A 14785-nucleotide genomic window follows, 5' to 3' on the forward strand; every position below is an offset into this window, starting at 1 on the left:
CTCTTTTCTACGTTTGAAGAAAAAGGACAACTAGAACCAAATGTTCGATCTCATATTTTTTCTATGAGTAATTTACTTGCTTTTTTTCAATTTTGAACTGAAAAAATATTTGGGTAGAGCGTTAGGCATGAAAACCTAAAAAGAGAAATTGGACTATTTCATACCTAGCGCCTAGCGGTCCTCCAGATAAATATTTTCCCATGAAAATTAACACTCGAGCTTCTTTTGAGTGTACTTTCATGATAAAGTAATCATTTACTCGATCGCATCGTTTTTACGATGTTGCCCGTTAGAGGGTTAAACATAAAATGGTTGCAATCATGGAAAAATTATTAATTAATAATGTTTATTCAAATTATAACGCATTTACTTTCATTTTCTCATATCAAAAAGGGTCTCGGTTTTGGTACGGTTTCGAAATAATGCGAAAGTTTCATACAAAAGATGCGTAAGAGGCCAAAATAGCATAAAAATAGTGCAAAAATGACACAAAATCCACGAAAAAGGGACAAAAATAATTTAAAAATAACACACAACATAAAAACGCGAAGAATGAATTTAAAGAAAAACTTCCAACTTTATAGATTTATGGTTTTATGGTAGCTGTCAGCTTTCATAAAAATAATACAAAGTAATAAAATAATAATACCGAAATCACATAGAACCACCCTGGCGGCAATTTTGACGTTTGCGAACAAAATAAGTTGAGCCGACATTAGCTGGATCACAAAGCCATGTAACAATTCAAAAGCCACTTCGTTTTACTTGAATTTTATATGGGTTTTATTGCGGTATTAATCATTACCTCTGGTTTTATTATGGTATTACGCAATACCAACAAGATATGAGTCAAATACACTTGTAGCTAGCTTTAAAACCATAATAAAACTGCTGATAAAGCAAAATTATTATGGTTGCTTATATTACCACGGTAAAACTAATTGGCTGCACCATGTCTTATAAACTTACTATATGTGTGGCGTAGCAATACAATATGGTGCACCAAATTGATCTTATCACGGTTGCTTGCCAAACCGCAATAAATCTGTTAATTATATAGAGCTATATACAGTAACACCATAACCAATCAGATTTATTGCTGCTATTATGAAGAATATTAGAGGTCAACACCATTCTTTTGTGCGAGGCCATATTGCCATATTCTAGTATTTTGTTTTAGCTCGCAAAGAAAAATTTATTAAAACAAAAAAATTTTCAGAAGAAAAGTTTCTATCGATCGGTTTCCCTGTCACAGGAAGCAACTAAATTAATTTTGCCAGAAATTGAGATTGATTAACTAAATATATTTATTTTCTTAGGACGACCAGTTTTCTAAAATTGCATAATTTCGATGACGCGTTGATTTTGTCCACCTATCATATCAATATGCACAATAAAATTTAATGCGCATGTGCTGCAAACCAATGTAAACTGCTAAAATTTATTAATTATTCTATGGGATATTTTATTATGGTCGCTGCAAACCAAATCGATCAGGATGAACTGACAGTAAAAGTTTAACTTTTCTGCTCACGGATTATTTTCGAGTTACTAAAGTTGTCGGACGGATTTAGTTTTTCACCAGAGCAAGCTGTATGCTTTATAGCTTTGTAGCGAAAAGCTTCATTAATCTCTCCCGATGAAAACTTTTGCCACTTTTTTAAGCGCAAATTGATTTTTTTCTTTTAAGTAAAACTCTTTCCAAAAATATTGATATGTGCAAGTTTAAAAGATCGTAAAAAATAAGATTGTTGATACCGAAATAACACAAAACTAATATAAAAATTACACAAAAATAACACAAGTGACGTGCAATACACGCAATAATAAAATCTAAAAGGCACAACAATGGCATAAATTGTACAAAAATGACACAAAAAATAATACTAAATAATAATAATACTATCACAATAAATTAAATGAAAAAATAAACAAATAGAAAGACACAAAAGAAGACCTAAAACGCACAAAAGTATCAAATAACCTAACAAAGAAGCAAAACGATAGATAAAAGATTCAAAATTTGCGTCTTATTTGATACATAAATGATAATAAGGCCATTACAATCAATTTATAAAATTTTTGTCCATTCGATGTCGGGCAACTGAAGGGGGTGGGCACAAAAAACAAAGGGATTATTTCAAACGACTTCTTACTTTTCATATACACGTTATTATTTTTCATGCGAAAATCTGCCAAGAAGAGACAAAATCGAAAGATTTTAATCCCTTTTTGGTCATTACATTGTTTGAACTTCTACTTCTGTTTTTGTGTTTTGTGAAGCGTTAACATTCATTTTTCGAGTACTTTATGCTATAGAGCCCACTGTTAGTTAACGGAAACTTTAAAAATAATTTGGAATTACCTAAATATTGATACATAAAAACATAAATATGTTACAAAAATAATCCTAAAATGGTACAAAAATAGCACAAAAGAGATACTAAAAGGCAACGAAAATCAATTTCAAAATTGCACCTAATTACGCAAAACTGACGAAAATAGTACAAAAATGATAATAAAATGCATCCACATAACAAAAAACTGACATTGAATTATTGAAAAAAAAACACAAAATTATGTAAAAATAAAAAATAATAACTCGGAAATAAAAGAAACCCACAAACAGATACAAAAATGATTCACAAACGATATTAACATAATTCCACAAAAATTGACACAAAATCGGTTTGCTTGAGTTCCAATACTTAGTATATAACCAAATCTGTTACATGAACAAGATAGAACTTAACCCCCATTAAGATAAAATCGAAGCATTAAAAGAAACAAACATATTTTAGATTAGATTCAACAGAAGCCATCAAGGATATGAAGAGTTTGGATTGAAGTAAGATCGTAATAATCGTAATCGTGAGAAATAGAAAATGTCGATATCATGACGGCTTCGAAGACAGAATCGGAAAATAGTTGAGAATATGGTAAAGTGCATTGAAGCAATCAATAGCAAAACAGGTTTACTGTGTTGCGAAAGCTTGGTGCCGCACCGTCTACCAAGGTTTTCTACTACAGTAGGAATAATAATTTTCCTAATTAGAAACCAATTGAGAATTAATTACAGTTTTGTAAATTAAACGTAAATGAAGTCTCCAATAATAATTAAACAAGCTTAATCTAGCGCTTAGTTAATTTCATGGAAAACGAAAACAAATCCTCTGAATTAAATATAATCAATTCTGGATTTATGTATTATGTTAAGGTATTATATGCTAGGGCCCTAAGACTTACTAACCAACATTGTAAAGACAGTAAAATAATTCTATTGGCATTGGCAAATTACTTATTTTCCCACAGATTCGTCGCCATTTCCCGAGCCATACTGGAACTCGGAACAACCTGCGCAGCAGTTTAACGCGTTATTTGCGCATCCAATTTGTTTTCCAAGCTCAGTGAAAGTATAAACAGCAAACTCATTACTACAAAGCCGCCCACCGCCGCGCCGGTTTCGTTTTCGCATGCTTCCGAAATATTGCTAAATCGAGCGAGAGCTGCTGCAGGCTGCAGCCCATTGTTGCGGTAGCTTTTCGGAGGCACCAAATTTGCGGCAAATCCCCGGCGTTGTTGGTGGCTGTGGATGTGGGCTTAAGAGGCGGTCTTTGCCCTCCGTTGTTGTTGGCGTGTTGTGGGGTACTGAACTCATCTGAACGTTACATCGTATGAATGACGGCCGAATTTAATTCGATTGACTTGTTTCATCCATTTTATTCATTGACTAGACAACTATTAGAGTGAATCGATCGATTTTTTAAATTAAGACTTCGAAAGAGAAACAACATTGCAAATCGAGATTAATAAAGTATGTTGATTTCAGTCACCATCGTGCTACTGTTGCTTATTTTGCACATTATGTTCATATTTTGCAAGTTTCAAAAAGACCCCACGTTCGAACCGTTGCTTCCCATGCCGGAGCAGACGGTTGAAAGATGACTGATTTTTGGTTTCCTCGTAAAAAGCGAAAGTATACCGATTATTCACGCCTTTTTCATTACTCTTCTAGATTGAGTGAGGTAGGTATTTTCAAATTGGTTATGTTTCGAAAAAAATACCTTGACTTTTTTCACTATTTATCATGAAAAATAGAAGGAAAATTTTTCCTTTGTCAGGAAGGAGCCAATAATAAAGTTTTCTTTTATGGTTTCATAAACCGAAAATCACGGTGCATATTATGCAAGCTCAACAGGAAAATCAGCCTCTTCCATTCGCCACAAATTCAAAACTGTCACAACGCCACGCAACAACAGCGGTGTGGTTCAACCCACTTTTGCTATGCTATGAGTAAACAATTGTCATCGATCGAAAATCAATCAACGAAGAGAGGAAGTAATAAGGTTACGTGGGTGTGATAATGCAGTGCAATGGAAATATTTAATTACAGTCAGTTGTCTTGTTGATAGACATGTCTGCCTCCATACTACAGTGAACATTTGATTGGCTGTCATGAAATAAAATAACCGGATCAGTGTTAGTAGAGATGGAGTCGAGTTCATTCTTTTGCGAAAAGTAAAAGTCAAGATTTTAATCTTTTTAAGCCGGAGAAAAATTGAGAAGAAACACGAAAAGAGATTGTTATTTGTAACTAAAGATAAGAAGAAAATAGTGTGAACGTTATCAACGTGTAACTTTAAGGGAAATGAAACTGGCATTTCTTAGGTGTAAGATAAATCTGAAAAATCCCTCTGGCAAAAGTTCCATCTACGTGTGATTACCCAACAATCTTTTTCGGCCATTTCCTGACATCGAACCGTGTTTACCGGTGGTGTGCCGGATCAATTTGTGAAAAGCACCGCACGGTTTTCCCACAGCTTGGTGGGTTTGACTTTTATGTTTTTTTCCCTCCTTCTATACTTTCAATCCTGTACTTACAAAACAATTTTGATCGACACCGGTAAAAGACAATTGCCCCCACATCACATTACAGTTCTTCCATTCACGTATTCCACAAACTTTTACAGCTTCGGCGGCATGCATTTTCCCCGTCACCATTATTGACGCGGTTTTGACGGCGGTAAGCAGGCATACCTTTCTGTGCATATAACAAAGTGGATGTGTTGTAATCGTCTCTCAAACAAGCTGGTTCCTCTCTAATAGGACTAAACAAAAAGCCCTGAGGGTAATGCCGATCGATGCTGCTTACATACACACGACGGCCGACGAGCATGGTTCGATTTTACATGGTTCGCGCGGTCTGTAGTTGTCACGGTTTCGGACTTTGATGACAACAACAAAAAAAAGCGGTCGATAGGTTTTACTACCAAATTGATCTCCGCCGCATGTTACGTTCAATGTTAACAACTTGCCGAACCGGGAGCGAGAAAAAACCACCTTGTTGACAATGCCTGGTAATGTTCGTCACTGGAGGCGGTGCATGCGACGGATTAATTAATCTAGCGAAATACGGAAGTGGCTGTTAGGAAGGACGAGTGTTTACATCAGTCGTGTCATCTAAAAGTTTTGAGGATAATTCTGATGCTGATTATGCTGTGAGATGTTCTGCAGTATACTACGCAATAATTCAGTCGATTTCCTTCGAATGAGCTGAAGGTTTACGTAATCATTTTCATTCATACTACGATTAAAAGGGCGAACACGTTTTCACGTTTGAACACGTTTTCGGTAATTTCGCGTGAAATGAGTTTTTCTACAATCGATGTCACACGACATGAAGATGATGCATAACACCGGAACGATACAAAAATGATACAATAAAATACATATAATAATAAAAAATAGACAAATATACAAAGAAATAAAAATGATATAAATAATATACAAGGAAGATACAAAAATTACATAAAGATGTTGAAAGAAATGATAAAAATAACATAACAAAAGAAACATAAAAAATATGTACAAATTGGTGCAAAGCTAACGAAAATCACAAAAGTAACACTGATGACAAATAGATACGAAGACAAAATAGAAATAACACTAAAATAGCACAAAACGACACAAAATGAACACAAAACAGACAAAAATAATTGAAAAATAATATAAAAGGCTGTATTTAAAAAGAAAACTGTCTATTTTCCTAATCTGCGGATTCTATTAAGACGCTCATGGAAGACATTAAACAAAATTACAAAAAATGTAAATGATACAATAATGAAATAAAATTGGAACGAAAATAATACAAAAATAACACCAAAATGATACAAAACTAACAAGAAAATGATTCTAAAATGGTTCAAAATTCATACAAAAATGGCATAAAATAAGCCCTGCCCAAGCCCTAGCCCTAATGACAAACAAAATAAAAACACAAAACGAACACTAGAAGCTAGAAAAAACAACAAAAACTAATAAAAAATTAAAAGTTATATAGAAATTATATAATAATGTGACAAAAATGACGTAAAAATATGTTTGGTTCCTTTTTTGCTAAAATACTAAATGTTTCACAAAATTATACAAACAAAAAACATAAAGAATGGCACAAAGATATACAAATATGATAAAAAAGATGCAAATATGTCACAGAAATAAAGACAAAAAAATGAGAAAGACAAACGATATGATGAAAAAAACATAAAATAGGATTGCATACAAATGATACAAAAATGAGACAAAAATGACCCAAAAATGCAACGTAAACAACAAATATGATACAAAAATTGTATCAAAATGGCACAAAAATAACACAAAAAAATCATATCTATATGGGTCATTCCACGGGAAATTTACAGTCAAAATTTTTTTTTCTCTCCGGAACATTTTTTTTACGTTCTTTGTTCAAAAAAAATCGACAAGTATTTTTGTATTTCTTTGTTACTGTTGGAATTCGCAAGATATGCTTTTTTAAAGTATTGTAATTCGAAAAAATTATAATTTTTTAAATGCTGATTGTAAACATAGTTTGTAATATCAAAAAATGAGTGTTCGTCCGCTCGTTTACATTAACGTGCGCGCTTCCATATAAAAATTCATAACTTCTAGAGTTCTCATTTCTCCATTTCCAAATTTTGCATGCTTCTTCAGGAAAGATCAACAAATATATTAAAATTAAAAAAATTGAGAAAAAAAGTTCCAACTTTGAAAAAATTGTAACTGTTTATAAAAATGCACTATTTAACTATTGAAAAACAATCGAGAGGAGGTATGGTATACCAATTTCGAAAGCTTGTGCAATAGTGAACACATCTGGTAGAAAGTCATTTTTTGATATTACAAACTATGTTTACAATCAGCATTTAAAAAATAGTAATTTTTTCGAATTACAATACTTTAAAAAATCATATCTTGCGAATTCCAACAGTAACAAAGAAATACAAAAATACTTGTCGATTTTTTTTGAACAAAGAACGTAAAAAAAATGTTCCGGAGAGAAAAAAAAATTTTGACTGTAAATTTCCCGTGGAATGACCCATATAGATATGATTTTTTTGTGTTATTTTTGTGCCATTTTGATACAATTTTTGTATCATATTTGTTGTTTACGTTGCATTTTTGGGTCATTTTTGTCTCATTTTTGTACTGTAAAATTCCCGTGGAATGACCCATATATATAAAAATGAAATGCTGTTCCTGTGTCCGGTATAGACTCGCAAACCGCTGGTTGGTTTGGCCTCCCCCCTCTAGAAGGGGGGGCTCCCATACAAATGGAACACAAATTTCTTCATAACTCGGGAACTAATCAAGCAAATGGAACCAAATTTGGCATGTAAAGGTTTTTGGAGGCAGATATTTTTTCTATGGTAGATTGAGAACCCTACTTCCTCTAAGAGGGGGGGCTCTCATACAAATAAAACCAAAATTTACTCATAACTTGACTATTAATCAAGCAAACGGAACCAAATTTGGCATGTGGGGGTTTCAAGAGACAGGATTTTTTCTTTGGTTGTTTGAAACCCCTCTCCCTCTAGAATGGGGGGCTCCCATACAAATGAAACACAAATTTCTTTATAACTTGGGAACTAATCAAGCAAATGGAACCAAATTTGGCACGAGAAGGTTTTTGGAGGCAGAAATTTTTTCTATGGTAGATTGAGAACCCTACTTCCTCTAAGAGGGGGGGGCTCTCATACAAATAAAACCAAAATTTCCTCATAACTTGACTATTAATCAAGCAAATGGCACCAAATATGGCATGTAGGGGTTTCAAGAGACAGGCTTTTTTTCTATTGTTGTTTGAGACCCTCTCCCGCTAGAAGGGGGGGCTCCCATACAAATGAAACACAAATTTCTCTATGATTCGGGAACTAATCAAGCAAATGGAACCAAATTTGACATGTGAAGGTTTTTGGAGATGGAATTTTTTTTCTATTGTAGATTGCGAAACCTCCTTCTTCTAAGAGGGGGGGGGGCTCCCATACAAATAAAACACAAATTTCTCCATAACTCGACTATTAATCAAGCAAATGAATTTGGGGGTTACTGGAGGCAAAATTTTTTTCTATGGCGTATTGAGATTCCTGCACTGCACTGATATTTTATTACGATTTTGCCAACATTACCATTTTAAGGGTCGGTAATAAAACCCAAATCGTTACGTTGGACTTGCTGCTCGAGTCACAAATGCTGATGCGTTGGATAAGAAATTTGCGGCATGATTTAGGAATATCTTGGGTTTTCAAAAAGAAAGCTCTTGGTTGCAAGATTACAATTAATCAAACCTTTAGGATTATGCATGTACCCCCTTTTTAGAACGGCGTAGCAACGCGCGCCGGGTCCTCTAGTCTTTCATATTTTTCATCATAACAAAGTGGCACAATAATAACAAGAAACAGACATTAAGATGTTACAGAAATCAATATAAAATTACACACATCATCTTCTTCGAATGCGCTAAAAGCTTACGTTTTTATTCATGCTGCGAATCCAGAGATATCTCGATATAAGGCAACCTCGTCATAAAACAACCTCAATATTAAACAACTAGATAACTCGATACAAGAGAGGTTTTCCTTCGATATAAGACAAATTTCTTTGACATAGGTTGTCGACGACACCAGAGCCAAACTCTATTCCAAAGGCCATTGCAAATTAGTTTTAAAGTTTTCCTCGCTATATCCTCCTTGAAACTTTGGCTTTAGAAATTGGAGAGGAAAAAAAATTTGTTGGACATGAGTTAAAACAAGTTGTATAAAATCGATTGACTGTGGGTTGTATAACCTAAAGAATTCGAAAAATTAGTGTTAACGCTGTCAGCACTAAAATTAAGTGAAAGTTCAAAAGAATACGCCAGCATAAGCATCTCTTTCGGACTCTCGCTGTTATTAAGCTGCGACGAGTTTTCGCGAGTATGTAACAGCTACAGTCGTCCCTCTCGCTCGTCATTGCAGTCAGCCTGAACAGCTAATACCGATTGCTCACGAGGTCTTGAACTCTTGCCCGCAGAATGCAAAATCTGTATCCCAGCGTGTCGTTAGCCCTCATGGGCTGTTGGCTGCCCATGATTTATTAGCCTCGCGAGCGGGTTATGCAGAAAGAGGCTGTGTGTTCGCGAGTGTGGAGGTAGCAGAAAATATCCACACAGCACCGGCTGTTGTTTGTCGTACGCTTGCGTCAGTGGCGTAAACGTTAGATGCTATTCTTCTCATATTTGCTCGCGTGAGAGTAGGCATCGTTTACTTCTCGCTCGATTTGCAACATTAGAAAACAACGTGTATATGAAAAGTATGAAATCGTTTCGAAATTTACACGGATAAAGAGTCATAAACGACTAAATATTTTGAAAAAATCAATTTTTTGTTTCAGATTTGGATTCTACAAACTATTTTGCTTATTTTGGAACTATTTTTGTAATGATCCGACCTCGGCGTGGCTTGGGATTATTTAGACTTCTTTCTCTACAATTGCCATTCCCAGTTTGAGTCCGGTGCTATTATAGTCAAGAATCTTTTAAAGCCAAGCTTGGCTTCAAATCCTTGTTATTCGCTGAATATCATTTTTTTTATTGTTGAAGCTTCAAATTCACCTCATGAACGCAAAAATATGGTGAACTGAGCAAAACTACTTTTAAAAACCAGTGTTGCTATTCATCGATAAAAGTACCGATTCGATTCGAAACACTCTCAAAGGTGATTTCAAAACGTCAAATTCGCAGGTAATTGTTAGCAAACGATATTTTTCGCCAATTTATCGATATTATAGATAATTTTCGCAACAAGCAAAAAGCGAAGCCAACCAAGTCACTGTAAATTCTATGCTTACTCTATGTGTTTGACAGTAACGAACATCTGTTACAGGTACGGGTATCATTTGTTCAGATCTGGCTAAGATTCGGAAATTACTTATTAAAGAATAATGAATGAAGATGTAAAATAATTTAGAACATTTCACGTCCAGTGATTCGATCGTCACCGATATAAAATGTGTTTATGATCAATTTTGGGATTTGCTTGCGGCTCGAAATTTACATATAGAGTCATCGGGATTGACAATACAATTAATAAATCTATCCTGACAAAAAAATTTCTTCTAACCTGTCAATAACTCGAATCCAATTACATGAGACAGTGGCAACTTAATTATCCTTTGGATTAAAAATGCCAGTGAGACCTATCTGGCCTGAATTCTGCCAACACCATATTGATTCTGTTCGATATCTGTTAGACATTTGGCAGAGCCCCATACGCCACTGTTTCAAATTTTTCTTGGCTGAGGTGTAGTAATCAAAAGTACAAAATCGAAGCGAAGAGAGTGTGCCAAACTTGATTAGCACATATGGTATCTAGTGGAATACGATTGCATTTTATTGAAACTAGATCTTGAAATTTGTCCATTCACTGCTTGAAGTTCCTGAATATGTCTAGCGTCGCAAGTATATATTGACGACTTCATAATTATGTGACTCGAATAACGTTTTATTTTTGATCGAGGATTGTTTTTGCAAAAAATAGGCTCACACAATCAATGGAGACAGAGATACCGAATAAGTATTTGTGAGTGTAACCAATTCTTAGTTTTCTCGCCAGCTTTTGCGTCGCGATCCTTCGCGAGCGAATAGGACAAGCTTAGTTTAGCTTAGCTTAGGTAGATTGCCCGTAGTTGCACTCCGTGATTGGCCGAACCAGTAAGATTGCACAAAGAACCAACTGAATGGTGCTTGGGAGTAGCATGACATTCCTTCGTTCGCGATCGAATAGGATAAGACAGAAATACCTATTGACGAAATTTAAAACGCTGATGAGCAGATGATGAGCAATCATCGCGATGAAAATTAGCAAGATTACTAAAAACTGGTGTAATGGCCTAATTGTATAAAACCCATAATTCAGTAAATCATGACACTATAATGGGTCACTGTTATTTTTCTTCGAATGGTCATTAACCTTATAGAAAACGTATGTTTTCCTCTTGTAGAATACAAATTTCACCTTTGTTTCGATACGAACATCAACAGAGGTTCTCGGAGAGAAATAAACTTAATATAAAATATATAGCAATACTCGCTTCAGCAATATTGCAGCAAATAACTAACTCTACATGTGTTCTATATAACATTTACAATAGAATATACATCTAAACTCTTTCGCTCTTGGCTCATGGATAATGTTAAACATTGATCGAATTGGAAATCATTGCTCTGAGTAAATCAAATACTTTAATCCAAATGAAAAAGCTCCTCACATACTTTCTACCATGCATGTTTTTTCATAGATTCAGCATTGGAAACCATCTCATTTGAAATTACAAGCTGCTTATACCGCTCAAAGTGTTGCACAAATGAAATGGAACCGTCGCGTCGTTAAATACGTGAGAATTGGTGCTACTTTACGATTTCCCGAGAAAAGCCCGACGGATGGTACCGGTAATTGTGTAGCAGCAGTTTAGCATCATAAACTTCACGGTCACTAGCCCACCGGTATATCTAGTAGGTACAAGTTAATTTACGGTATTCGTTTTGCAGTCTTTATCGCGAGCTGTGAGCATCTAGCCCATAATAAGCTGTATTCCATATCAGTGACCACAGATAGCAGAAAGGAAATGTATCGATCAAGCTGTATGTACTGATTTGTTGTTAAACTAGATTTTTGTTGTTGCAAAAACTAAAGTATTCACTGGTTATGTAGTTCAGTAGTCCTCCCTCGTTGATTCACTGAGCACGCTCGAAAGCATTTCCCGTTCGAACACACCTCCGGGTTTTTCTTCTGAATCAACCGGCACGAAAGCAATTCGGCATGAAAATTCATAATCCCGATTAGCCCCGTAGGAGCAGAGTCTGGCAACATGTGTGTGTGCTTCGTGCAAAAAAATTTAAGTTACATTGCATCTTGCTACTCATACTAAACAAACATGTGCCGTCTAACTAATGCAGCCACGGGGGTTCAGACCGTGGAAAAACGGATTCAACTTGCTGGCAGATGTTTAGATCCATTTGGGGACCTACGTAAAAAAAACAAACTTCTCACAAATTACTGTTGATGTGGGCCGTTCGTCCCCACGCAGTGCACACAACTCCGATTCTTCAGCGAGCACAAAGTTTAAAATTACTCCTCGGTCAAAATAAAACCGAAAACATTCGATCCAAATCATCCATCACAATTATTCAGCCAAAAAGCACATGTGTTTGTACACAATCAATCCAGCAGCCGCGGTAGCGACCAGACCGGTCCACGCTTCCACCCATCAGAGTCAACCGCACCAGCTCCTGTCCTCTTGACAACTTTTGTGTTTCAGATTTAACGAAGTAAGTGCCACTTGGTTCGCACCGCTCGCTCAGGCAAGCTCTTCAAAGTGCAACTTCAAATCACTATTTTTACGCATAAATCTTTGCCACTCGGATCATGAACCACCACCGCCACCATCACCACTAATTTCATCACAATCCGTACCAAAAACGGGAATTGGAGCAATTCAGCCGTGTCCCACACACGAACCGGCAATGGCGATGCCAAAACGACAACAAACTGTTCTAATCTTAGTCAGCACTTTGCCATTAAACCGGGCTCTAGAATAGAACGAGTTCTTGTTGCAGGGAAGAAATCAGAACGAAGCCAGCACTCATTTAGTTTGGCAGAGAAGCAGAATTCCACCGTTTCGGCATTCCGATGGCGCTCGTTGTTTCGGGTGCCCAGCGGACCCGGTTCGTTCGTTGTTTTTTGCGATCGCGCGATGAGCTGATCTTGACAGTGTTGAAGTCGCGAGATTACTGAAAGCAACTTCATCTGCCGGCCGTCCGCCTACCGACTCAGGACAGGAGTCGGCTTCATGTGTGCGCGCACTACTGACGACGGTGACTGGTGGACACAGCCAGAGCGGCCGCGCCGCAGCCAGCGCGCATGGTAAAAGCGAGAGCGGAAGTCAATCTTATGCTGCATGTTTTTCGAGCAGTCGCCTCGGTTCGGATGGTGATGATGATGATGATGATGATGATGGCGATCATGATAATATTTCTTATGAAAAGGAAGTACCCAAGTGAGCTTACAGGGCGTCTGGTCGAGTACGGTTGTAGTACGGTTTAGCTGTGCTGATGATGCTCTCCAAATGCTCTTGAGCAAGCGAAAAAGGAGCTCTCCATCTAATAAGGTCGCGGGCGAGAGAAGATTTACATACTTGTTTGTTGTACGCCGCGCGCACAGGAACGAGCAAAGAATGATACGCATATTTTTGTTGTATGCGTCCGTACCGCGTATGATTAAGTGGTCCGAGTGCGAAAAGATGGCAAGAAATTTAGATTTCCAGTAGAGTGCCGAAAATGTAGCTCAATTTAAAATATTTTGCTTCGAGAAAAATTTTAATTATTGACTTGGTTTTGCGAAAAGTTATGTCATAAAAGATAAACAAAAATCACTTTGAAACAGATTATAGAAAATTAAAAAAAAATCAAAATTAAGAAAGCAGCAAAATCAAACAAATTTTAGTTTAAATGAAAGTTTAATTGACATTTGATATTAGTATTAAGTGTTTGTCAGTTTTTCTAAAACCTGTAATTTGTCATTTTTTAGTTATCTTTATAAACGTCTCTTAATCGTTTTTCGTCCTTTTCAACACCTGACCTGACATCGACTTTTTGTTACTTTTTAACGATTTGTTGTTATTTGTGTCTTTTATTCATCATTTATAGTCTATCGTTTTTTTCTGAATCTGTTTATACACTTTTCCTCGTTTTATATGTTTTTTTTTTTGGAATTTTTATCACTTTTTGATGTTTTATGGGCGTTTTTCCGTCGTATATTGTTGTCTTTTGTTTTTTTGTCATCGTCTTTTTATCTACTCGTCTCGTCGTAATTTTGCTGTCGTCTTTTCATTGTCTTTCCCTACCTCTTCGTCCCCTTCTCTGTCGTCTATTCACCGTCCTTTCGGCGTTCTTTAATCGTCGTTTCGTCATCTTATTGTTGTCTTTTCGACCATCTTTTTGTCATATCTTTGTTGTTGTTTTTTGTTTTAGCATCACATTTTTCGGTGACTTTTTGTCGTTTTTTTGTGCTGTTTTAGCGTCTTTTCATTGTCATTTAGTCGTTCTTCTGTCGCATATTCGTCAGTTTTTCCTTGTCATTTTTACGTATTTTGTTGTCTTTTTAACGCTACTGAACGCCATTTTGGTCGTGTATTCGTTATTTTTTGTCGCTGTGTGTCTATTCTTCGTCTTTTCATCGTATTTTCATATTATTTCCGTCATATTTTTGTCTTCTTTCGCCAATTTTTCATCATGTTTTCGAGATCTCTTCATCACTTTTTCGTTGTTTTTTATTCTTAGTATTTAAGTCAACTTTTGATCGCCTTTTTACTGTGTTTTCTGTTCAACAGTTTCGAATTATCTCGTAAAAAGGGTAAAGCTATTTAATAAGACAAAGATAAATAAGACAAAGATTCCAGCTACATGGTA

General features: G+C 35.8%; 1 protein-coding gene across 4 annotated transcripts in view; it reads right to left on the bottom strand.

The window, feature by feature from the left end:
* LOC128738957 (probable serine/threonine-protein kinase ndrD) overlaps nt 1–14785 on the bottom strand; it is a 122672-nt gene that overhangs the window by 55281 nt on the left and 52606 nt on the right. For 2 of the 4 annotated variants that reach the window (XM_053834461.1, XM_053834459.1), the window contains exon 1: nt 12792–13077. The exons of 1 other annotated variant lie outside the window; for it this stretch is intronic. The gene's annotated coding sequence lies outside the window, so the exon portion shown is untranslated. Of the gene's footprint in view, nt 1–12791; nt 13078–14785 lie in introns of those variants that run through there. One more of the 4 variants, XM_053834460.1, reaches the window with a different exon arrangement.

This window comes from Sabethes cyaneus, chromosome 2 (genome assembly GCF_943734655.1).
Source record: "Sabethes cyaneus chromosome 2, idSabCyanKW18_F2, whole genome shotgun sequence".
Classification (NCBI taxonomy): domain Eukaryota; kingdom Metazoa; phylum Arthropoda; class Insecta; order Diptera; family Culicidae; genus Sabethes; species Sabethes cyaneus.